The sequence below is a fragment of the Bos indicus genome, chromosome X (genome assembly GCF_029378745.1).
Source record: "Bos indicus isolate NIAB-ARS_2022 breed Sahiwal x Tharparkar chromosome X, NIAB-ARS_B.indTharparkar_mat_pri_1.0, whole genome shotgun sequence".
Lineage (NCBI taxonomy): Eukaryota > Metazoa > Chordata > Mammalia > Artiodactyla > Bovidae > Bos > Bos indicus.
Window position 1 is genome coordinate 30891653 of NC_091789.1, and position 27662 is coordinate 30919314.

General features: G+C 39.2%; 1 long non-coding RNA gene across 1 annotated transcript; it reads right to left on the bottom strand.

Moving 5' to 3' along the window:
- Nucleotides 1–1082: 1082 nt before the first annotated feature.
- On the bottom strand, nt 1083–14490 carry LOC139181088 (uncharacterized). Its single transcript, XR_011565202.1, has 3 exons — nt 13926–14490; nt 7090–7194; nt 1083–1765 (listed from the first exon to the last, which is right to left on the bottom strand). It is a non-coding gene; the product is annotated as an uncharacterized lncRNA (long non-coding RNA).
- Between the last annotated feature and the right edge of the window lie 13172 nt (nt 14491–27662).

Sequence of the window (27662 nt, forward strand, 5' to 3'; positions counted from 1 at the left end):
CATAAGAAAGGAAATTCACAAACTTGGAAGCAACTGAGAGAGCTATCCAAAGAGTGGAATAAGCAAGACAGAGAAAGAAAAATACTCTATGATTTCATTATATGTAGAATTGTCAAATTCATAGAACCAGAGAATGGAATGATGATTGCCAGGTTCTGGAGGGTGGGGGAAATGAGATGTTAGTCAAAGAGTACAAAGTTTCAGTCATAAGATGAGTAAGTCCTAGGGATCTTCTATATTAATACAATCATAGTGGCTGTAGTCAATAACACTGTATCTTACATTTGAAATTTGCCAAGAGAGTAGACCTTAAGTGTTATCAACACACACACACACACACACACACACACACACACACACACACACACACTGTCACAAGGTAATTACATGAGGCAATGGATACATTAATTAACTTGATTTTGGTAGTCATTTCACAATCTATATATATTTCAAACCATCATATGGTATAGCTTAAAAAATCATATTGTCCAACCTAAATATATACAAATTTCATTTGCCAATAATACTTCAATAAAATTGGGAAAAAATAAGAACAGGTTTCAGTCTTTGAGAGGAAAATCAATGTTGGGCTTCAGCAGTAGAGAAATCTGAGACAGGAGAGTATTTGAGGAGCTCTAAAAGAGAAGCATGGCCAATGAGAAGTTGATAGGTGGGAAAAGGTTAGGGAATTTTGCAATATAGGGGTAAATGCCCAGCTGAAAAAGGAGGACTGTTTTCTCAAAACAATGTTTTTCCAGTTTTAGTCAAGCCTCAACTTGCAAAAGTATAAATTCTTGAAGGACCTAAGTGGAAGTGCCTTCCCAGGAGCCCATAGTTTCCATGTATATTCTCTTAGAATAAAATAGTTAGAATAAAACATAGAATAAAAAGTTCCTCGAGGTAGCCCAACCCTGAAGAGTGGGTGCCTGCACTCCAAAAGAGGCACGTGTGCTCACAGCTAAAGCCCGACCCCCAGACTACCACCATGCCCTGCATGTTGTACATTACTCTTCACAAAAAAGTGGCATTCAAATTGTAGACCACATGAATGACACCTTCCTATGAAAGGCACTGTACACTGAATGGCTTAGTGTGGTAGCCCAATCAAAATATGATCAATCTATTTAATATCCAGTGGGAAAAGTAAGCATCTAGTATGAAAACATGGGGAATTTTAGCACAGTGATAGAAACTGTAAAAAAGTTAAATGGAAAGGCTTTTATTTAAGTTTTCACAGGTTTCTGCCTTTACATGGCATTGAGATAATAATTATGAGCACATCAAAATTACCCTTTATCTCTGAAAGAAGTCTGTTGTTTTTCTGTATATGTAGTATTTTCTTTTACCTCTTTCTTATGGTCTTTGTTTCTATGCTAAAATTATCCATCTGCTCACACAAGATGTCTACTTGTTTTATTAAATATTTAAATACATCATAGTTATGGTAAAGTCCTGGTCTGATAGGTGGAATGGGGCTTCCCTATTGGCTCAGGCAGTAAAGAATTCACCTGCAATGTGGGATACCTGGGTTCGATTCCTGGGTTGGGAAAATCCCCTGGAGAAGGGAATGGCTCCAGTCTTCTTGTCTGGAGAATTCCATGGACAGAGGAGCCTGGTGGGTTAGTGTTCATGGGATCACAAAGAATCTGGATGATCTTGGAATCTGGTTTTATTCTTTTCTTTGTCTCTTGATAGGAGCTTTTTTTTGTCTTTCTTTAGAGTGTGCATTTTAAAACTTTCATGTGATGCTGAACATCATGTGTACCTACAACAGTGAAAAATGAGATTAATCTTTGCACTTGGAAATGAACATACCACTTCTGCTATCAGGTTTTGCTTCTGTGATGGGGCAGGTGAGTCAGTCTTGTCAGTTATTAACTTGGGAATGGTGTCAATATCTAAGCAGTATTAACTTAATCGCTGTGGTAGTTAGCTTACATGCTACACCAGGTTTGAATTCTTCAAGCACTGTTTTGTGCTTAAGGTTATGTCAGGGCTCCAGAGGGTTTTTCTCAGTACTTTCTGCTTTAGTCCTTGATCTCAGACACCCATCACACCTAAACCACACAGTGATCTCTCTCCAGGCCCCTACCCCTTTCCCAGGGGTGCTCTTGTTTGCATCATGGATGCTTTCTAGGCCAGTACAATTCATTTACTTTTGCTTGCACTGGTAAACCAGTCCCTGTATCCCATTTCTCATGGGAGGGGATATCTGTCCTTAAAGTCAAGCTACTTAGCAGATCTAAGACCTTAGATCCCCAAGGGGTTCAAGAAAAATTATGAGTCTGTTGTTTATCTGACTCTCTCATGTCACATCATTCACTGTTCTATATACCATGCAGAAGCAGAATTGGATGTATGCCTTCTAGTTGTTATTTCTTAGCTTCTCCTCCATTTATTTTGGAATAATTTTAGATTTATAAAAAAGTTGTATATAACTAGAGTATGGTGAGTTCTCATGCACCCATCACCCAGCTTCCCATAAGCTTCTCATCTTATATAACCATGGGACATTAGTAAAAACTCAGAGATTAACAGAAGCATAATAATATCAACAAAACTATACACATTGCTTGGCATTTTCCCCACTAACTTCTTTTAAAATATTATTTATTTATTTTAATTGGAGGTTAATTACTTTACAATATTTTACAATTTTGTACAATTAGTGGTTTTGCCATACATTGACATGCATCAGCCATGGGTGTACATGTGTCCCTCATCCTGAACCCCTCTCCCACCTCCCTCCCCATCCCATCCCTCAGGGTCATCCCAGTCCACTGGCCCTGAGCACCCTATCTCATGCATTGAACCTGGACTGGTGATCTATTTCACATATGTTAATGCACATGTTTCAATGCTATTCTCTTAGATCACCCCACCCTCGCCTTCTCCTACAGAGTCCAAAAGTCTGTTCTTTACATCTGTTTCTCTTTTGCTGTCTCACATATAAGGTCATCATTACCATCTTTCTAAATCCCGTATATATGTGTTAATATACTCTATTGGTGGTTTTCTTCATGACTTACTTCACTCTGTATAATAGACTCCAGTTTCATCCACCTCATTAGAAATGATTCAGATGCATTCTTTTTTAATAGCTGAGTAATATTCCATTGTGTATATGTACCACAACTTTCTTATCCATTCCTCTGAAGATGGACATATAGGTTGCCTCCATGCCCTAGCTATTATAAACAGTGCTGTGATGAACATTGGGGTACACACGTCTCTTTCATTTCTGGTTTCCTCAGTGTGTATACCCAGTAGTGGGATTGCTGTGTCGTATGGCAGTTCTATTTCCAGTTTTTTAAGGAATCTCCACACTGTTCTCCATAGTGGCTGTACTACTTTGCATTCCCACCGACAGTGTAGGAGGGTTCCCTTTTCTCCACACCTTCTCCAGCATTTATTGTTTGTAGACTTATTGATAGCAGCCATTCTGACTGGCATGAGATGGTACCTCACTGTGGTTTTGATTTGCATTTCTTTGATAATGAATAACTTCCTTTTCTATTCCTCTGACAAGTAAAATTTCCCAGTCCTTTTTTTTGTTTGTTTTTCATGCCATGTATAGTGTTTAGTAGTACTGGTCAAGCATTTTCTACAGAGTCCCTCAAGCTGAGTTCTTCTGATGTTTTCTTTTGAATATACTGGGGTTCTGAGTTTGAGGGAATACCACAGAGATGAAGTACTCTTCACATTGCATCTTATCAGGAGGTGTATCCACATAATTTAATTACTGGTATTATTAACTTTAAATTCTTGTTTAAGATAGTATCTGTGTTCCAGATTTCCATAATGTAAAGTCACTACTTTCACCTTGCCTACACTATTCATTCTGGAAGTGAGTCACTAAGCCTACCCAACATAGTGCAGAGGCATTAAAGTACACCTCTTGGAGAAGGAAGTATCTACATATATTATTTAGAATTCTGTACCTTCTCCCACATGTATTCACTTCTTAAATAATTTCATTATATCACTATGGATTCATGAGTATTTTATTATTTGGGTTTTAATCAAGTGCTATTGTTATCAGGCTCCTTGGAAAAGACCCTAATGCTGAGAAAGATTGAAGGCAGGAGGAGAAGGGGATGACAGAGGATGAGATGGTTGGATAGCATCACCGATTAGATGGACATGAGTTTGAGTAAGCTCTGGGAGCTGGAGATGGACAGGGAAGCCTGGTGTGCTGCAGTCCATGGAGTCACAAAGAGTCGGACCCGACTGAATGACTGAACTGATTGCTATTTGCCAATCAAAGTATTCAGCTTTGGGAATTAGAAGTTCTTTCAGGTTGAATCATTTATCATGCCCCATGCTTTTTGGGGAACACTTCTTTAATTACTGATACTCCAAGCTGCTCAAGATTTGTCTTATATTTCATTTCAGTTCAGTTCAATCATTCAGTCATGTCCGACTGTCTGTGACTCCATGGCCTAGCATGCCAGGCCTCCCTGTCTATCACCAACTCCCAGAGTTTACTAAAATCATGTCCATTGAATCAGTGATGCCATCAAACTATCTCATCATCTGTCATCCCCTTCTCCTCTTGCCTTCAATCTTACCCAAATCAGGGTCTTTTCAAATGACTCAGCTCTGTGCATCAGGTGGCCAAAGTACTGGACTTTCAGCTTCAACATCAGTCCTTCCAATGAATATTCAAGACTTATTTCCTTTTGGATTGACTGGTTGGAACTCCTTGCAATCCAGGGGACTCTCAAGAGTCTTCTCCAACACCATACTTCAAAGGCATCAATTCTTCAGCACTCAGCTTTTCTTATACTCCAACACTCACATCCATACATGACTACTAGAAAAACCATAGCCTTGACTAGATGGACCTTTGTTGGCAAAGTAACATCTCTGCATTTTAATATGCTGTCTAGATAGGTCATAACTTTTCTCCCAAGGAGTAAATGTATTTTAATTTTTCAGCTGCAGTCACTATCTGCAGTGATTTTGGAGCCCCCAAAACATAGTCTGCCATGTTTCCACTGTTTCTCCATCTATTTGCCATGAAGTGATGGGACCGGAGGCCATGATATTTGTTTTCTGAATGTTGAGCTTTAAGCCAACTTTTTCTCTCTCCTCTTTCAGTTTCATCAAGAGGCTCTTTAGTTCTTCACTTTCTGCCATAAGGGTGGTGTCATCTGCATATCTGAGGTTATTGATATTTCTCTTGGCAATCTTGATTCCAGCTTGTGCTTCGTCCAGTCCAGTGTTTCTCATGATGTACTCTGCATATAAGTTTAATAAGCAGGGAGACAATATACAACCTTGACGTATTCCTTTCCCTATTTGGAAAGAGTCTGTTGTTCCATGTCCAGTTCTAACTGTTGCTTCCTGACCTGCATACAGATTTCTCAAGAGGCAGGTCAGGTGGTCTGGTATTCCCATCACTTAAAGAATTTCCCATAGTTTACTGTGATCCACACAGGCAAAGGCTTTGGCATAGTCAATAAAGCAGAAATATACCATTTTATGGATTCCCTTCTTTTTTCAATGATCCAATAGATATTGGAAATTTGATCTCTGGTTCCTCTGCCCTTTCTAAATCCAGCTTGAACATCTGGAAGTTCACGTTTCACATACTGTTGAAGCCGGGCTTGGAGAATTTTGAGCATTACTTTACTAGCGAGTAAGATGAGTACAAGTCTGCAGTAGTTTGAGCATTCTTTGACATGGCCTTTCTTAGGGAATGGAATGAAAACTGACCTTTTCCAGTCCTATGGCCACTGGTGAGTTTTCCAAATTTGCTGGCATGTTGAGTGCAGCACTTTCACAGCATTATCCTTTAGGATTTGAAATAGCTCAACCGGGATTCCATCACCTCCACTAGCTTTGCTCATAGCAATGCTTCCCAAGGCCCAACTGACTTCGCGCTCCAGGATGCCTGGCTGTAGGTGAGTGAGCATTATCGTGGTTATCTGGGTTGTGAAGATCTCTTTTGTATATTTGTTCTGTGTATTCTTGCCATGTCTTCTTAATATCTTCTGCTTTTGTTAGGTCCATACCATTTCTATCTTTATTGTGCCCAAGTTTGCATGAAATGTTCCCTTGGTATCTATAATTTTCTTGAAGAGATCTCTAGTTTTTCCATTCTATTCTTTTCCTCTATTTTTTGCTCTGATCACTGAGGAAGGCTTTCTTATCTCTCCCTGCTATTCTTTGGAACTCTGCATTCAAACGGGCATATCTTTCCTTTTCTCCTTTGCCTTTAGCTTCTCTTCTTTTCACAACTATTTGTAAGGCCTCCTCAGAAAACCATTTTGCCTTTTTGTATTTCTTATGCTTGGGGATGGTCTTGATCCCTACCTCCTGTGCAATGTCATGAACTTCTGTCCATAGTTCCTAAGGCACTCTATCAGATTTACTATGGTATTCAGTTCAGTTCAGTTGCTCAGTCACATCTGACTCTTTGTGATCCCATGAATCACAGCATGCCAGGCCTCCCTGTCCATCACCAACTCCCAGAGTTTATTCAAACTCATGTCCATCAAGTCGGTGATGCCATCCAACCATCTCACCCTGTGTCATCCCTTTCTCCTCCTGCCCCCAATCCCTCCCAGCATCAGGGTCTTTTCCAATGAGTCAACTCTTCGCATGAGGTGGCCAAACTATTGGAGTTTCAGCTTCAACATCAGTCCTTCCAATGAACACCCAGAAATGATCTCCTTTAGGATGGACTTGTTGGATCTCCTTGCAGTCCAAGGGACTCTCAAGAGTCTTCTCCAACACCACAGTTCAAAAGCATCAATTCTTCTGTGCTCAGCTTTCTTCACAGTCCAACTCTCACATCCATACATGACCACTGTAAAAACCATAGCCTTGACTAGATGGACCTTTGTTAGCAAAGTAATGTCTCTGCTTTTTAATATGCTATCTAGTTTGGTCATAATTTTCCTTCTAAGGACTAAGCATCTTTTAATTTCATGGCTGCAATGTGGTATTAGATCTGGGCAAAAATTTCACAAACATAATTGCTAATTCAACCCTTAAAATGGTTTGAACAAGCTTATATCAGAGGTGACACCAGTTCTTAATCCCATTACCCAACAGAAGAATATAAAATTTACAACATACCTTTCAGGCACTATTCCAGCCCTGTGATCATGTCCAAAAGTGTGTGGCTCTTCGGTCACTCATTCTCTTTCTCTTTTATGTAGCATTTTTATTAAGAAATAACAACTGTAGAAAAAAATAGGGCAAAAGTCAATGTATTATTTATTCACATTTAAGAACGCTGCAATATTTATCCAGATTTAAGTGATCCTGTTGCCACTTCATCCCTTCATATGTAGTATTTTTATAATTAACATTAAAATTGTAAGGAGATAAACTGAAAAGATGTGGGCACCATATTTTCCTTTCTCTTAACCAATCAAAGTCACTTCAGTTCAGTTCAGTCACTCAGTCACGTCCAACTCATTGTGACACAATGAACCGCAGCACACCTGGCCTCCCTGTCCATCACCAACTGCTGGAGTCCCCCCAAACCCATGTCCATCCAGTCAGTGATGCCATCCAACCATCTCATTCTCTGTTGTCCCCTTCTCCTCCTGCCCTCAATCTTTCCCAGAATCAGGGTCTTTTCAAATGAGTCAGCTCTTCACATCAGGTGGCCAAAGTATTGGAGTTTCAGCTTCAACATCAGTCCTTCCAATGACCACCCAGGACTGATCTCCTTTAGGATGGACTGGTTGGATCTCCTTGCAGTCCAAGGGATTCTCAAGAGTCTTCTCCAACACCACAGTTCAAAAGCATCAATTCTTTGGTGCTCAGCTTTCTTTATACTCCAAATCTCACATCCATACATGACCACTGGAAAAACCATAGCCTCGACTACATGGACCTTTGTTAGCCAAGTAATGTCTCTGCTTTTTAATATGCTGTCTAGGTTGGTCAAAACTTTCCTTCCAAGGAGTAAGCATTTTTTAATTTCATGGCTGCAGTCATCATCTGCAGTGATTTTGGAGCCCAGAAAAATAAAGTCAGCCATTGTTTCCACTGTTTCCCCCTCTATTTCCCATGAAGTGATGGGACCAGATGCCATGATCTTCGTTTTCTGAATGTTGAGCTTTAAGCCAACTTTTTCACTCTCCACTTTCACTTTCATCAAGAGGCTTTTGAGTTCCTCTTCACTTTCTGCCATAAGGGTGGTGTCATCTGCATATCTGAGGTTATTGATATTTCTCTTGGCAATCTTGATTCCAGCTTGTGCTTCCTCCAGCACAGCGTTTCTCATGATGTACTCTGCATATAAGTTAAATAAGCAGGGTGACAATATACAGCCTTGATGTACTCCTTTTCCTATCTGGAACCAGTCTGTTGTTCCATGTCCAGTTCTAACTGTTGCTTCCTGACCTGCATACAGGTTTCTCAAGAGGCAGGTGAGGTGGTCTGGTATTCCCATCTCTTTCAGAATTTTCCACAGTTTATTGTAATCCACATAGTCAAAGGCTTTGGCATAGTCAATAAAGCAGGAATAGACCTTTTTCTGGAACTCTCTTGCTTTCTCTATGATCCAGTGGATGTTGGCAATTTGATCTCTGGTTCCTCCGCTTTTTCTAAAACCAGCTTAAACATTTGGAAGTTCACGGTTCATGTATTCCTGAAGCCTGGCTTGGAGAAATTTAAGCATTACTTTACTAGTGTGTGAGATGAGTGCAATTGTGCGATACATTGACCATTCTTTGGCATTGCTTTTCTTTGGGATTGGAATGAAAACTGACCTTTTCCAATCCTGTGTCCACTGCTGAGTTTTCCAAATTTGCTGGCATATTGAGTGCAACACTTTCACAGCATCATCTTTCAGGATGTGAAATAGCTCAACTGGAATTCCATCAACTCCACTCGCTTTGTACATAGTGATACTTCCTAAGACCCACTTGACTTCACATTCCAGGATGTCTGGCTCTAGGTGAGTGATCACACCATTGTGATTATCTGGGTTGTGAAGATCTTTTTTGTACAATTTTTCTGTGTATTCTTGTCACCTCTTCTTAATACCTTCTGCTTCTGTTAGGTCCCTATTGCCAAATTCAAGTCACTTATTATGTTCTAATAATCAATGCTTAAAATTGATTATATTCAAATAAAATTTTATAGTAGTCTAAAGTTTTTTCTTAGTTTTATTGTATGTTGTGCCCAGTGATTTTATTTTTTTTATATAATTGAAGTATAGTTGATTTGCCTGTGTATAACAGTGATTCAGAATTTTTACAATTACACTTGATTAAATGTTATTATAAGATAATGGCTATAATGACCTGTGCTATACCATATATTCTTGTTGCTTAACTATTTTATACATAGTTTTAATTTAGATTTCTCTAATAATTGGTGATGTTGAGCATCTTTTCATGTGCCTATTAGCCATCTGTATGTCTTATTTGGACAAAAAAAATTGTCTATTCATGTCTTGTGCTCATTTCCTGACTGGGTTGATTTTTTGATACTGAGTTGTATGTCAGTTGCATCATTTGTAAACATTTTCTCCGATTCTGTAGGTTGTTTTTTTTGCTGTGTGGACGGTACCGTCTTAATCTCTAAATATATGGTGAAATCAGAGGGGAGTTTCTAACCACTGGGAAGGTTCTAGGCTCTGAGAAGAAAGGCTAATAAATGAGTTAGAGAGTAAAGAGATTTGGTGTTTAAAGTTTTTTTGTGTAAGGACAGAATTTTAGCAATTCTATAAGAGACCTGAATACTATGAATAAATAGATCTACTGAGGGTCTTCCCTGGCAGTCCAGTGGTTAAGACTCTGTGCTTCCACTGCAGGGGGCATGGGTTCCAAGATCCCATAAACCACCTGGAGTGGCTAGAGGGAAAAAAAAATAGATCTTCCAGAATAAGGCAGGTTCCTTATGTAGTCCTATTGTTTATACATTGAGGATAGACACCGTCTGTATATTATGTGTAACTACCAGAACCATAACTACAAAGTGAGTTTGGGGAAAGCACTAACCATTTATTTGTATTCTCAGCCCAGCTGTGATTAACCTGCTTTCTGGAGAAAGTGCTGCCCCAAGACTATGAATAATTAGAACCTAAGAGAGAGAATATGAAGTCCTCAACTCAGAATTTACCATAGCTTTACAGCACTGAGCACAAGTCTTCTTCACCCAGATTCACCAAGGAGAGAGGATCTTCCCCAAATTCTATGACAGAGAGCCTAATTCTGGACTAGCTGAGAGACTAAATTCTAGTAAAGTAGTGAGCTTTGCATGAGGTAAGTGACTGGAGCCTCTCAGGTCCTGAGATCTGGTCAACATGAACAGTACTGGACTACTTACTGCCATCTTCACCAAGGGAGAAGCAACTGTGCTGTATATATTTTGCTTTTCAATTTGTATGCCTCCTCTTCTCTGACATGACTGCAAGTTCCGTGAAGGCAGGGCCAGTTCTGCAGCCATGCATCACCTCATATCAAAAATCTGCATAGTACAGGCATTCTACAAATCCCTTAAATTTTTTAAGGGATAAAATTGCTACAATGATGGTCCAGTCTTCCTAATAACAGGTGGACACTTATCAGGAAACTTACTTGTAACACTTAAAAAGCAATTATTTTGGATATGTGAAAAAGACTAGTATCTGATCTCTATCTCCTCCTACGTGCTATTGTGTATACCAAAATATATGTCAACAAAATACATGCAAATGCCAAAATATATGTAAACAAAACTTTGGTGTGTATTTAGTGCCTCGTGCAAAGAGGAATAGACATCCAGAAAGCCCCCTAAAAAGTTAACTGAAAAATGTTTCTCCAAAAAAAAAAAAAAGAAAAAGAAAGACATTGTAAATAAGCCAACAACAACAAAAACACTATACTCCAAACTTAAGGCACTTTAATTCAGTTTTAATTAGGGATAAATAGATTCAATGGATTAGATCTGATAGACAGAGTACCTGAAGACTATAGACGGAAGTTCATGACATTGTTCAGAGGTTCGGACTTCCCCGGTGGCTCAGATGGTAAAGCGTCTGCCTACAGTGCAGGAGACCTGGGTTCAATCCCTGGGTCGGGAAGATCTCCTGGAGAAGGAAATGGCAACCCACTCCAGTACTCTTGCCTGGAAAATCCTATGGACAGAGGAGCCTGGTGGGTCATAAAGAGTCAGACACGACTGAGTGACTTCACTTTCACTTTCATTCTTCACTTTCATGACACTGTGCAGGAGGCAGTGATCAAGACCATCCCCAAGAAAAAGAAATGCAAAAAGGCAAAGTGGTTGTCTGAGGAGGCATTACAGGTAGCTGTGAAAAGAAGAGAGGTGAAAGGCAAAGGAGAAAAGGAAAGATATACCCATCTGAATGCAGAGTTCCAAAGAATAGCAAGGAGAGAAAGAAAGCCTTCCTCAGTAATCAGTGCAAAGAAATAGAGGAAAACAATAGAAAGAGATAAGTGATGACTTCAAGAAAATTAGAGATACCAAGGGAACATTTCATGCAAAGATGTACACAGTAAAGGACAGAAATGGTAGGGACCAACTACCAGAGCTTGCTCAAACTCATGTCTATCGATCAGTGATGCCATCCAACCATCTCATCCTCTGTCTTTCCCTTATTATCCTGCCTTCAATCTTTCCTGGCATCAGGGTCTTTTCTAATGAGTCAGTTCTTCATATCAGGTGGCCAAAGTATTGGAGCTACAACTTCAGCATCAGTCCTTCTAATGAATGTTCAGGACTGATTTCCTTTAGGATGGACTGGTTGAATCTCCTTGCTGTCCAAGGGGCTCTCAAGAGTCTTCTCCATCACCACAGTTCAAAAGCATCAATTATGCAGCACTCAGGAAAAACCATAGCTTTGACTAGATGGACCTTTGTTGGTAAACTAATGCCTTTGCTTTTTAATATGCTGTCTAGGTTGGTAATAGCTTTTCTTCCAAGGAGCAAGTGTCTTTTAATTTCATGGCTGCAGTTACCATCTGCAGTGATTTTGGAGCCCCCCAAAATAAAGTCTGTCACTGTTTCCCCATCTATTTGCCATGAAGTGATGGGACCAGATGCCATGATCTTAGTTTCTTAATGTTGAGAGTTAAGTGAGCTTTTTCATGCTCCTCTTTCCCTTTCATCAAGAGGCTCTTTAGTTCCTCTTCACTTTTTGCCATAAGGGTGGTGTCATCTGCACATCTTCACTTTCTGTAGCCTGCCGGGCTCTTCTATCCATGGGGTTCTCCAGACAAGAATACTGGAGTGGGTTGCATTCCCTTCTCCAGGGGATCTTCCCAACCCAGGAATTGAACCCAGGTCTCCTGAATTGCAGGCAGATGATTTACCAACTGAGCTATGAGGGAAGCCCAATGTATATACTACAGATATGATGAAACTGTTTTTGGAAAGCTAGATAGAATTCTCTGCTTCCATGCATATACTACTGGGCTGGATTATTCTGCATTCAGTTTAATAAGGCTAAATTATTTTGAAGTAGCCATGAAACAGTAGCCATGTACTCATTTTAAGTTGATATGGGGAAATAATGAACATTCTTTGTCTCAGATGTTCCTGTGTACCATTCTCATCACCCTACTAAACATCTACGACTCCCAAAAGACTGGAAAGCACAAAGCTCAGTCTCAGAGCTTAGTCATGGTGAAGGAAATGATAGCTTACAGTGAACAATGTCAGATTTGTAATTTCTGAAAAAGAAGATTTAGCTTCAGGATCAGGGACAAGGCTTGATCACTCAGAGCTTTTGTGTGGCGGAAGTTTTATTATAGTGAAAAGGGACAGAGAAAGCTTCTGACATAGACATCAGAAGAGGATGGAGAGTGCCCCCTCACTAGTCTCAGCAAGGGAGCTTTAAACTTTTTCACTTGGTTATTCAGTTCAGTTCAGTCGCTTAGTCGCATCTGACTCTTTGTGACCCCAGGACTGCAGCATGCCAGGCTTCCCTGTCCATCACCAACTCCTGGAGTTTACTCAGACTCATGTCCATTGAGTCCATGATGCCATCCAACCATCTGTCATCCCCTTCTCCTCCTGCCTTCAATCTTTCCCAGATCAGGGTCTTTTCCAGTGAGTCAGTTCTTCACATCAGGTGACCAAAGTATTGGAGTTTCAGCTTCAGCATCAGTCTTTCCAATGAATATTCAGGACTGATTTCCTTTAGGATGGACTGGTTGGATCTCCTTGCAGTCCAAGGGACTCTCAAGAGTTTTCTCCAAAACCACAGTTCAAGAGCATCAATTGATTATTAGCATCACAGTTCAAAAGCATCAGTTGGTTATTAAAATAAATCAAAAGAATGTTTCAAGGTTGTAAAGGTCTTACTAGACCCACTCTCACAATTTACATTTTAAGATAATAGGATTAGAACTAACAATAGAAAGATCTTACCAGTTCCACTCCCATAATATATAAGATGGCAGGATTAGTCAGAAGGTTCTTAAGGAGAAACCTGTCCTCAGGATACATTGCTGTTATATAATCATCATACAGAGTTTAAGGAAAAACATACCCTTGAGCAATATGAGTTGTTTTGTTCTGTAATTATTAGCCCTGGGCTTAAAAAAAAAAACTGTTTTATGTGACTAAATCGAAGGAGTGTAGAAAAAACAGTTTGTCCTTTCTCCTCCTTGAGAGCCTCAGACCCTTTTCTCTTCCTCAGGGACCCCAGACTTCTAATCAACCTACCTAAGAATTAACTCTCAGAAACATGTTTCAGAAAATAAACAATTCTAAATATCTTGATCCTTTCTTTGAATTTCTTGAAATTCAAAAAATTTGAAAAGTAACCGAAGTTAGATTCCACAGAAATATTTATATATACCAATTTCTCTTTTGTCCACTTCTCTCTTCCTTGAAGTATTTGGGCCCTTGACATGTCTCTCCAAACTTCTCAAGGGAAAAGAATAACAACTCAGAACTCTCCTTCAACTGTCAGCCATAAGTAAAAGTTCTCCTCTACATACCTTATGCCTCAGGAGCTTCAAAGAAGTCTTCTTTGTAGGAACCTATCAAACAGCAAAAAATTTTAAGACCCCATACCCCACAAAACCACACATAGACACATCCAATCACACAATAATTTAAAACAAACGATGAAATCTCACAAGAAAAACACAAAGAACTAACCACAAGCCAAACTCATAAGTCAATAACAACAACAAAAAACTCCAGCAACACACAGTTCAAAGTCCAGACAAATATTGCTGCTGTTGCTGTTTACTCTCTAAGCTGTGACCAACTCTTGCAATCCCATGAACTGGAACCTGCCAGGCTTTTCTGTCCATGGGGTTTCCTAGGCAAGAATATGGGAATGGGCTGCCATGTCCCTTTCCAGGGGATCTTCCTGACCCAGCGAATAAGCCTGTGTCTCCTGTATTGGCAGGCAGATTCTTTACAACTGAGTCACCTGGGAAGTATTCCAAACAAATGGCATAGACACATATCATTATGCAAATTAAAGTTCAACAGAAAACAGTGAAATACAAAAAAAAAAAAAGAACAGAAAAGGAAATACAAAAAAACCATTCAATGCAGACCAACAAATACTAATCAGAATAACAATAAGAAAGAGCATACAAAGTCTAAAAATAAATTAAAATTCATAAAATCTAAAAGGAGCAAAAGTCAAAGAAAGCAAAATCCTACACATGAAACAAATCCAGCTTTCTAGTTCACCCCAAAGATATTGGAAAGTAACATACTGGGATTTAACAGCCTCTCTAATAATGTGAGCCAATTCTTTATAATAAGTCAATCTCTCTCTCTCATGGGTGGCAGATATCAGTGCGCATATCTGTGTGTATGTATGTGTGTGTTACGGATATAGTGACAACATTGAAGAGAAATAAAAATATTCAAAGGAATTTTGAAGTATCTAAGCCTTGAAGAGAGAGGCAGCATCACTCCATGAGAGGGTTAAAAGAGTTTGGAGGTCTGTAGGGAAGGGCGCGAAGGTGTTCAAGCTACCAAAAACAAAAAAATAAAAAACCTTAAATATTGTGGGAGAAACACATAGGTGTAAACTTTTCAGGAATATTGAAGGTAGGAAGTATATTTGGGTTGTACATTGAGGGAAAAAACTAAGAAATATGGGAGAAGAAGGATCATGTTTGTACCCCAAATGTTGTTCCATGTGTGGTCAGTTCTTTTGTGGATAAAGAACTAAAATACAGGAAGAACCCACATGGGATACTTTTCCCAGAGCTTTTCAAATTCCCAGTCAGGTCTTTGAAGAGGTGACCCATCCCAGTGGAGCTCTGTAATTAAATATCCACCCACCATTACTAAGGCCACCTCAAATGTTGTTCATATTACACATTGCTACACTCAGAGAGATGCCTTTCAAAATTCAATATAAGTGAATAACGCCTTCCTAAGTAGGGCACTGAGCAAAACACAGGTGAAGGTGGCAGCCCTGTCCTTTATAGCAAAGTGATACAAAACCCTGAAGAACATTTAGGTGAAGTTTTTCCTAGGGCCTTCCTTCCCTAGGTTATAGAAGGCTCTGTAAAGGATCCCAGGAGTTGAACCTGCACTAGCTCAGTGGTTTCAAGGTGCCAGAAATGACCAACTTCCCCCGTCAGGGTCAGCACTGATGGATTTGCTGTGTATTGCTCCACTCTAAGAAATGCCAATCATATTTCTATCCACATGGATGGCACTTCCTGAAGTGCAGCACTGCACGCAGCATAGTGAAACGTGGTGACCCTGCCCAAGCTACAAAACCTTCCCTCACTATGGTACTTTGTCAACATTACAACATTCTCAGCCAGTGAGGAGTTGACAGAATAGACCCAAAAGACCTGGGAAACAATCACTGTGCTCCTCCCTTTTCCCCTTCCTTGAGTGTTTCTCTCCTCACTTGCTGTGCATTTAATGTGACAGAATCTACACCTGAGAGAAAATAAGCCGCCTTCCTTTCCTTTGCCCTCTTTTTCTTAGATATAGAATACTTGCCTACATTATATTTTTAAAACTTATTCATGTTTTTTTGGTTTTGAAGGAGTTTTTGTTTGTTTTGGTCAGGCCACAGGCCATGTGGGATCTTAGCTACGCACCCAGAGACTGAACACACACCCTCTGCGTTGGAAGCATGGAGTATTAACCACTGTGCCACCAGCAAAGTCCTGAGTCCTGCTTATTTTTAATGTAATGTGGTTGGATCATGCAAAAGTACTTTGTATTTCCCATGTATTAGTTGTGCAGTTAAAAGAATCATATGACCTACTTATCTTATGTGAATACTGTAGACTACATAAATCTCAGTTGGAACAGTGTTGGATAGAATTTTCTTCTTCACACCTTGAGTCTTCCTTATATCACCATGTGGGCTTCTGCTTGGCACCCACTGGTCATGGATGGAGGACTGCAGTAGCAACACTACAAACATGAAAGTCAGAAAAATCAATGTGCAGACAGGGATCAAACCTGTGTCTTCTGCATTGACAGGCAGATTCTTTATCACAGAGCCACCTGGGAAGCCTTCCAAACTACTGACATAGGCACAAATCAATATGTAAATTAAAGTACAACAGAAAACACAGCAAAATACAAAAAAAAAAAAAAAGAAAATACAAAATTCCAATCAACTCACACAAAAATTACCAATCAAAATAATAATAAGAAAGAGTATACAAAGTCAAATAATAATTAAAATTCATAAAATCTAAAAGGAGCAAAAGTCAAACAAAGCAAAACCCTACACATGAAACAAATTGATAGGAAAAGTATAACAAAAACCGAACAGGAAGCAAACCCACAACTCCAAACTCTAAAAACCTCATAACAAAATTCTCATACACCATATCCCATGCACACAAATATATATGAACATATACACCAAAACATATGCAAACACATATTTGACTCTTCCCATCACCATATAAATGCAAAAAAGTCTTAGAATAAATGTCAAAATCACTGTCACCAATAAGTATAGACTAGGGTAATGAGACCCAGTGCTCAGAAAACCCTTCTAAGTGAAGAAAAGATGGGAATAGACACTATGATTAGTAAACATATGTGGTATATCATAATACTATTGAGAAAGAAAGTAATTTCCTTCCATTTCTTTACAACCTACACATCCCCCAACTCCTTGGGATAAGGAGGGACATGAGGATGTTTGGAGATGGGTTGCAAATCACCTAAGCACCATTTACCAACACTTGATTGTGATTTAATTCAATTTTCCTGGAGGAAGGCATCAGGCTAAACCACATTTCCCAATACATCAATGTACAGTAAGTTTCATTTCTCTGTTGTGTGTCTGTGTGTGTGATGACAGCTGTGGTTTATGAATAGATACCCTCAAAACATGGAGAAGTAAAAGTCAATGTAATTTTTTCTAATTTTTAAAACATCTTAGAGGGGAGTTAGGGTGACTAATCCAGATTGCCAAGGGTAAACTGAACTTCTCTCACTCTCTTTAGTCACTAAGTCATATCCGACTCTTGCAACCCCATGGAACTTCTATTCTAAATCAAAGATAAGGAAAAATATCTCTGGAATATAAGAGATCCCATAGGACATCTCTTAGTATTTCTGGACCTGTGATTAATGTGAATGAAAATACAACCACCAAATCCAGGACTACTAATGGCTAAGGCCCTTCAGGAAAGGTTTGGGTAAGCCCATCAAATAAAGAACCATGACCAGGTGAGGTATTCACTGAAGGCAGAGTGAAAACAGAATGGGTAGTGGAAGAAGGTCATTATAAATGATACCAAAACCATATAAACAGTTACAAAAATGTGCAATTATGACAATTGTCATATGTGCAAATATGACAAATGTCATATGACATTTTGTTGTATACATATTTGCATTTTATAGTAAATTTATTGTTTTATTCTATTGCCCCCTTATCCTGAAACATGAAATCATATAAAAAATTAAAACATATTAATTAAATATTATAAAATTTACATCATAGTATTTCATTTGTAAGATACTAAAGAGAAGAGTAAACATCACTCAAGAATTAACCTCCTCTTCTGGGAAAGGGGTTAATGCATTTTCAGTTCTATGTAGGATCATGTTGTATCACATTAGGGAGAATTATGACCTTGTTATTTTGTTCATTTTGAGGTTAATTGTGCTTTAAGGAGATACATAGGGATTCCAAATTGATAAGGGGTGAAATTTTGATGATTAATTTTAGGTGTCAATTTGACTGGGCAACAGTGTGTCCAGGTATTTGGTAAAACATACTCTGGGTGTTTCTGTAAGGGTATTACTGGATGAGATTTAAATTGGTAGATGGAGTAAAGCATACTGCTCTCCCTAATGGTGGGCCACATCAAATCAGTTGAAGGCCTGAAAAAGGCTCACTGTCACTGAGTAAGAGAGAACTTCTCCTGCCCAACTTCCACTGAGCCAAAACAATTTTTCCCTGACTTTAGACTTTAAATGAAACATTAACTCTTTCTGAGTCTCAACCCTGCCAACTTTCAGACAGGGACTACATCATTAGTTCCCCTAGGTCCCCAGCTTTCTAGTTCACCCTGAAGATGTTGGAAAGTAGCATATGGGGGCTTAACAGCCACTCTAATAATGTGAGCCAGTTTTTACAAGAAATAAATCTCTCTTTCTCATGGGTGGCAGGTATCAGTGTGCATATGTGAGTTACTGATATAATGATATCATCAAGGAGACATAAAAATATTCAAAGGAATTTTTTAATTTTTCCAATTGCTTTGGAAAAAACCTTGAATATTGTGGGAAAAACAAAAATAGGTGTAAACTTTTCAGGAGTATCACAAGTAGGAAGTATATTTGGGTTGTACATTGAGGGAAAAAATTAAGAAATATGGGAGAAGGATGTTTGTACCCCAAATATTGTTCCATGTGTGGTCAATTATTTTGTGGACAAAGAGCTAAAATACAGGAATAACCCACATGGGAGACTTTTCCCAGAGCTTTTCAAATTCCCAGTCAGGTCTTTGAAGAGGTGACCCATCCCAGTGGAGCTCTGTAATTAAATATCCACCCACCATCACTAAGGCCACCTCAAATGTTGTCCATATACACATTGGTACACTCAGAGAGGCACGACTCAAAAATCAATATAAGTGAATAACGCCTTCCTGAGTAGAACACGGAGCAAAACACAGGTGAACGTGGCAGCCCTGTCCTTTATAGCAAAGTGATACAAAACCCTGAAGAACATTTAGGTGAAGTTTTTCCTAGGGCCTTCCTTCTCTAGGTTATAGAAGGCTCTGTAAAGGATCCCAGGAGTTGAACCTGCACTAGCTCAGTGGTTTCAAGGTGCCAGAAATGACCAACTTCCCCCGTCAGGGTCAGCACTGATGGATTTGCTGTGTATTGCTCCACTCTAAGAAGTACCAATCATATTTCTATCCACATGGATGGCACTTCCTGAAGTGCAGCACTGCACGCAGCATAGTGAAACGTGGTGACCCTGCCCAAGCTACAAAACCTTCCCTCACTATGGTACTTTGTCAACATTACAACATTCTCAGCCAGTGAGGAATTGACAGAATAGAGCCAAAAGACCTGGAGAACAATCACTGTGCTCCTCCCTCTTCCCCTTCCTTGAGTGTTTCTCTCCTCACTTGCTGTGAATTTAGTGGGACAGAATCTACATCTGAGAGAGAATAAGCCTTCTTCCTTTCCCTTTCCCTATTTCTCTTGGATATAGAATATTTGCCTACATTATTTTTCTTACGTTTTTAAACTTTTTAAAGTTTTCTGGTTTGGAAGGAGTTTTTGTTTGTTTTGGTCAGGCCACAGGCCATGTGGGATCTTAGTTACCCACCCAGAGACTGAACACATACCCTCTGCGTTGGAAGCATGGAGTATTAACCACTGTGCCACCAGCAAAGTCCTGAGTCCTGCTTATTTTTAATGTAATGTGGTTGGATCATGCAAAAGTACTTTGTATTTCCCATGTATTAGTTGTGCAATTAAAAGAATCACATGACTTACTCATTTTATTTGAATACTGCAGACTACATAAATCTCAGTTGGAACAGTGTTGGATAGAATTATCTTCTTCACACCTTGAGTCTTCCTTATATCACCATGTGGGCTTCTGCTTGGCACCCTCTGGTCGTGGATGGAGGACTATAGAGGCAACATTACAAATATGAAAGTCTGAAAATCAATGTGCAGATAGACCAATATGTGCAAATAAAGATGCAGATAATGAAACAAACCAAAAGATAATCCACACAAAACAGTGCAATGCAAACAACAAGAAATTAAAATTACTATGGAATATTCTAAATAACACATTTAAATAACAGAATGGTTAAAAAAAGAATGCACAAAATACAACAAATTCAAATACACAAAACACAAGAAACAAACCAAAGTAAGCAAACACAAATAAAACAGCAACAAAAAATAATGCATGAACTAAATTTTAATGAACATACAATAAACAAAAACAAGAATTAATTCATAAATTAAAAAAAAAAACCCAGCCATAGAGTATATCCTCACACACACAAGTACAAAACTCCCAAAACATATGCACTAAAAATGACTTTGCTGCTGCTGCTGCTGCTAAGTCACTTCAGTCGTGTCCGACTCTGTGCGACCCCATAGACGGCAGCCCACCAGGCTCCCCTGTCCCTGGGATTCTCCAGGCAAGAACACTGGAGTGGGTTGCCATTTCCTTCTCCAATGCATAAAAGTGAAAAGGGAAAATGAAGTCATTCAGTCCTGTTTGACTCTTGGTGACCCCATGAACTGCAGTTTACCAGGCTCCTCCGTCCATAGGATTTTCCAGGCAAGAGTACTCCTCAGTAAACACAAAGCCTGAAAGCAAACTTCTCAATGGAGTCCCTATGCAACCTAGCACATATTAAGAATGGAGGCCATTCACTTCTAGGAAAATGCTGAGGATACAGGAAAATGAGGCGTGGACACTGATAAGTAATCAGATGTGGTTACGGGACACTGTTAACAGACAGAGCAGAACAATTTCCCTCCTTTTCACTACAGCTCAAATGTCCTCGTGCCTCTGGGTGAAGCTTTTGGATCTATGGGGATTTACAGACAGGCAATAAAATCCACAAATATTAGTTGCCAAGTCAACACCCTGATGTGACGTAAAAGAGCTTACCTAGGAGGTGATGTGGCATCAGGTTATCAGGATACATCCCATTCCTGGAGAGATGCACATAACACTTCCGCCTTGGTTCTCAGGTTGTGCTTCAGTCCTATAGTAGCCTCAAAGGGGTGGTGCTCACTCACTGTCTTCTGCCCTTTCCTGTGACAGCCGTAGGTTAAGAATGACACCTCAAAATGAGCAAAATAACTGGCATAAAAACAAGTATATACACCTAAGGAACAGAATCGAGAGACATGAAATAAAACCACATGTGTATGGTCAACTAATCTTTGATGAGGGCACCAAGAACACACAATGTGGAAAGAACAGTCACTTCAATAAATGGTATTGGAAAACTGATAGTCACATGCAAAAGAATGAAGTCAGACCCATATCATACACCATTCACAAAAATTAACTTGAAACGGATTAAAAACGTAAATGCAAGACCTGCAATGCTAAAATTCCTAGGGAAAAAAATAGGGAAAATCTTGATATTGGTCTCAGTCGTGATTATTTTGGTTGAAACACCAAAAGCACAGGCAACACAAGTTAAAGTAAACAAGTGGGTCTATATCAAACTAACAAGTTTCTATACAGAAAAGGAAACAGAAAATTGAAAAGGCAACCTATGAAATGGAAGAAAACATTTGCCAATGTCATATCTGATTAGGGGTTAATATTCTATAAGGAACTCATATAATTCCATAGCAAATCTTCCAAATAATCCAATTTAATAACAAGCAAAGGACCTGAATAGACATTTTTCCAAAGAAGACATACAGGTGGCCAATAGGCACATGAAAAGATGCTTGATATCACTTATCCTCATGGAAAAACAAATCTAAATCACAATGAGATATCACCTCACCTATTAAAATGGTTATTATCAAAAGATAAGAAATATATTAGCAAGTATGTAGAGAAAAGGAAACCCTTGTACACTTTTGGTGAGAATGTAAATTGGCAGAGCCATTATGGAAAACAATATGGAGCTTCTTTTTAAAATTAAAAATAGAACTACCATATGATCCAGGAATTCCACTCCTGGGTATATATCCAAAGAAAATGAAAACACTAATTCAAAAAGATATCTGCATCCTCACATTCATTGTAGCACTATTCTCAATAGCTAAGATAGGGAAACAACCTATGTTATCCCTCTCTCGCTCTTGCTCCTATACACACACACACACACACACACACACACACACACACACGTCACACAACTTGCCTGCCAATTCAGGAGATGTAAGAGATCTGGATTCAATCCCTGGGTCAGGAAGATCCCCTGAAGGAGGGAATGGCAATCCACTCCAGTATTCTTGCGTGGAGAATTCCATGGACAGAGGAGCCTGACAGGCTAAGATCCATGGGGTCGCAAAGAGTCAAACACAACTGAGCGACTTATTCAGTCATAAAAAGGAGGAGATCTTGCCATATTTGAGAGCATGGATGAACCTGGAGGGCATTATGTAAAGTGAAATAAGACAGACCAAAAAAGACAAATATTATATGGTATCACATAATAATTAAAATGCAAACAGATCTAGTACATGATGTGTGCCACCTTAACCCCCTGTTGATATGGTGACCAGACAACATACAAAGCAATATTTACAGGAAGAGAGAGCATGTAGACTGAAAAAACAGGTAGATTCTGTCCCTGAAAGTGTAAAGGGCTTCTGAGTTCAGCAAAGGAAGATTCGAACGTAAGATAGCATTTGGGTGAAGGAGAGGAACAAGGCTTCTGTGAGGAAATATGAAAGCTGATCATAGAGTAGTGTATTTAGGTTCACTGGAGGTGTATTTAGGTTCTTTAGAAAGAAGGAACTCTTGAGATTATAGAGAGGGCCACATCCCCAGCAGAATTCTTTCCAATTTGGTCAGGCCTTTTTAGAACAATGGGCTACAAATCTCTGAAGAATATGTATGAGAAATTTTTCCTGGGGACCTTCATATTCTGGGTCTGCCTATTTTTTTTTTTTTTTTTTTTTTTTTTGTGGCCACAGTTTACATCTTACAGGATCTTAGTTCCCTGACCAGGGATTGAACTGGGCCCACAGCAGTGAAAACACTGAGTCCTAACACTGGACCACCAGGGAACTCCCAGTGTCTGGGGTATTTGGGATGTGCTTCTGAGGGTCCTGAGTAACAACAGCTCAGTATGAAAGGTGGTACCTTACTAAAGGGAAGGCAGCTCTATGGCTGAAGCTTCAGCCCCACTTCCAGAAATACCACATGTTCATGTGGTACACTGTACACCATCTCATTGCATATAATGTGGCAGCCCTGCTCAAGGACATCTCACGTAGCTTTCATTCCATCTCGCAGATCTTTATGCCTTTTAACAGACACCAGCATTGTCCAAAGTGCCTCTGTAACCTCCATATCACTATTCTTCATCTTCCGTCCTTCTCTGAAAGTCCCCTCCCCTATGGCATCCTTAATGAGCCTGGTTTCAGGAGCAAGGTAGAATAAATCTGTTTCTCTCTTCTTACTTAGGAATAACAATCTGTATCTGCATTATTGTCTTGATTTTCAAATTATTAATGATATTAGTGCTTAGTTCATTAAAAACCGCTTTACCACCCCTCCCAAAGTAACCCTTTAAGAAGAAAGTCAAACACCTCATTCTCCAGACTCCTGCACTGCAAAATTCCTGATGTTTTTAAAGTATTCTTTACTTAAACTCCAACCCACACATAAGCCAGAGAATAGCAATAAGAACCTCCTTGGAGAGAAGAGTGGGGATTCAGGTGCCAGGATGGTGAGATCAGAAAGCCCACTTCTTCCTCAGGAGGATATTGGAGGAAAGAAAAAAAAAAAACACACAGACACACACAGCCCATATAAACAAACAAAAGTGGTTGACAAAACAGAATTTCTTAGGCTTTCATGTGAGACCTGATTGCTGAGAGCATTTTTTTCCACCTTTCCACCTGTCTCTCAGGTGTTTTTAACTCTTATGACAACATGCAACTGCATAAACTCAGAATGAAGTTCAGGGTAAAGAATTTCCAAAAATAAACAAGACTTTGACAGATTAACAACTAGAATCTGAAGTTCTTATAGATAGAGAAGTGGGAGGATTTAGGGAAATCCATACCTAGTTGTGGGCTTCCCTAGTAGCTCAGCAACAAAGAATCTGCCTGCAATATAGGAGACCTGGGTTCAATCCCTGGGACAGGAAGATCCCCTGGAGAGGGGAATGGCACCCCACCCCAGTATTTCTGCCTGGAGAATTCCATGGACAGAGGAGCCTGGTGGGCTACAGGATTTGCAAGAGTTGGACAAAACTTAATGACCAAACCACCAGCACCATACCTAGTTGTAATACTTTTCATTGAAAGAAAAAGGAAAACTGGGGTAAAGTAATAGAAACAAATGACTCCAACTCCTTGGACTCTTCTACTCAATATCCATCATTGATAACAGAAACCTTAGAATAACTGAGACGAATCACATGAGGATATTGCTTTCATTTTAATGATCAAAGGAGAGGAATAAAGAGCCTACCCGGCTCACTTTCTGTTGCTAGATGGGAATTGAAAAACACTATGCCTACGCTGACTTTTGTGTTGGCTGAGAGACTATAAGATTATCTCCAGTCTTGAAGATTCTAACCAGTTCACCTCTTTCTTTCCAACTTTGAGTTTTCCTTTACTTTCTTTTGTGTTATTTCCAGCATTGCAGGTGTGCAACAGAGGATGAGATGGTTGGATGGCATCACTGACTCAATGGACATGAGTTTGAGCAAACTCTGGGAAAGAGTGAAGGACAGAGAAGGCTGGCATGCTGCAGTTCATGGGGTCGCAAAGAGTCGGACACAACGTAGGGATTGAACAATAACAGTTGTATTTAGCTGAGCTGTGCAGGGTTTGGGCTACGCCACACTGTCTGAATGTGAAGTCTCTCATTCTACTGGCGAGATTTGGATTTGCAATGATTTTCAGTGCAATATGTTTTTGATTTTGGTTTGTTTGTTTGTTTTTTGTTTTGTGAATTCTGGTTTTAAGCCCATGGCAACTACTGACTGATAGTTCTGATGATGAGGGAGCTAATATCGTCTCCCTGCCACAAGCATTCCTAGGCAACGTTTTAGAAGAGAGAAAAGGAAGTAGTAATAATAGGATATTTATGACTATTTAGTCAAAAGCAGTTATTGTAAACACTGAAATGGGAAACAGGGGAATACAGGAAATCAGATATACCCATATCTGGCTTTTTCCACCACCGCCACCTTACAAAACTCTTACCCTCATCCCAGCCCTAACACTCTCACTGGACACCTGAAGAGAGAGGTAGCAGAGTTCTCACTCATCCCTTTTGTCTTAGTCTAGTCACACTGTTATAAAAGTAACATAGACTGGATAGCTTGTAAACAAGAGAAATGTATTGCAACAGAAATGTATTGCTCTACAGGTTGGAGGTCTGAGATCAGGTGACAACATATTTTCGTTTTTATGAAGGTCCTCTTAAAATCTCCCAATTTGGGTTAGGGAAACACTTCTTAGATAAAAAACATGATCCATAAAAGAAGAAATTGAAAAACTGGACTTCATCCAATTAAATTCTTCTGGTCTTTGAAGGATATTGTTGAAGAGAATAAAAAGACCACACAGTAGAGAATGGGAGGAAATCACATACACATACAAATCACATACTTGATAAGGAACTTGTACTCAGAATTTATAAAGAACTCTCAATGCTCTTAACAAGTCAAATGCAATTAAAAATGGACAAAAGATTTAATTAGGCACTTGACCAAAAGAGATAGACGGATGAGGATTAATCATATGAAGAGACACTCTACATCATTATCAAATAGGAAAATACAAATTAATACCACATGGAAACACCAGAATACATCTATATGGATTACTAAAATTAAAACGACAGGCAAGAAAAAGTACTGGCAAAGATGCAGAGTAACTGGAACTCTTATAAACTGGTAGTAGGACTATAAATCAGTACACAAAACCACTTTGGAAAACACCTTGTTAGTTTCTTAAAAAGGTAAATATATGACTACTGTATGATCCAGCTTTTCAAAGAGAATTAAAGCACATTTCCATACAGATATTTGTACACCAAAGCTCATATCTCTTCTATTTCCAATAGCCAAAGCTCAAGTCACTTCAAACTCGAGGCAAATGTTAACTAACAGGTGAACGCATTAAAAAAAAAAAAAAAAAAAACTATAGTATATCCATACAGAGAAATACTATTCAGCTATAAAAATAAATATTGATTCACACAACAATATGAAATCATTTCAAAATAATTATGCAGTAGAAAATTAAGTAGACAAAAAGGCTACATACTTTATGGTTTCATTTTGATATAAATCTGGAAAATAAAACATAATCTGTAATGATTAATACAGATCAGTGGTTGCCTCAGCATATAGTGGTAACAGGAGGGGAAGGAAAAAGGGATCACCAAAGAACAGGAGGAATCTTTAGGAGACAATGGACAAAGTTCCTCCATTATATCTATTACTGTTGACAGGAATCCCTTAGAAGAAATGGAGTAGCCATCAGAATCAACAAAAGAGTCTGAAATGCAGTACTTGGATGCAATCTCAAAAACAACAGAATGACCTCTGTTTGTTTCCAAGGCAAACCATTCAATAACACGGTAATCCAAGCCTATGCCCCAACCAGTAACACTGAAGAAGCTGAACCTGAACGCTTCTATGAAGACCTACAAGACCTTTTAGAACTAACACCCAAAAAAGATGTCCTTTTCATTATAGGGGACTGGAATGCAAAAGTAGGAAGTCAGGACGCACCTGGAGTAACAGGCAAATTTGGCCTTGGAATACGGAATGAAGCAGGGCAAAGGCTAATACAGTTTTGCCAAGAAAATGCACTGGTCATAGCAAACACCCTTTTCCAACAACACAAGAGAAGACTCTACACATGGACATCACCGGATGGTCAACACCAAAATCAGATTGATTATATTCTTTGCAGCCAAAAATGGAGAAGCTCTATACAGTCAACAAAAACAAGACCAGGAGCTGACTGTGGCTCAGATAATGAACTCCTTATTGTCAAATTCAGATGTAAATTGAAGAAAGTGGGGAAAACCAGTAGGCAATTCAGGTATGACCTAAATCAAATCCCTTATGATTATACAGTGGAAGTGAGAAATAGATTTAAGGGACTAGATCTGATAGAGTGCCTGATGAACTATGGACGGAGGTTCATGACATTGCACAGGAGATAGGGATCAAGACCATCCCCATGGAAAAGAAATGCAAAAAAGCAAAATGGCTGTCTGAGGAGGCCTTACAAATAGCTGTGAAAAGAAGAGAAGTGAAAAGCAAAAGAGAAAAGGAAAGATATAAGTATCCGAATGCAGAGTTCCAAAGAATAGCAAGAAGAGATAAGAAAGCCTTCCTCAGGGATCAATGCAAAGAAATAGCAGAAAACAACAAAATGGGAAAGACTAGAGATCTCTTCAAGAAAATTAGAGATACCAAGGGAACATTTCATGCAAAGATGGGCTCGATAAGGGACAGAAATGGTATGGACCTAACAGAAGCAGAAGATATTAAGAAGATGTGGCAAGAATACACAAAAGAACTGTACAAAAAAGAGCTTCACAA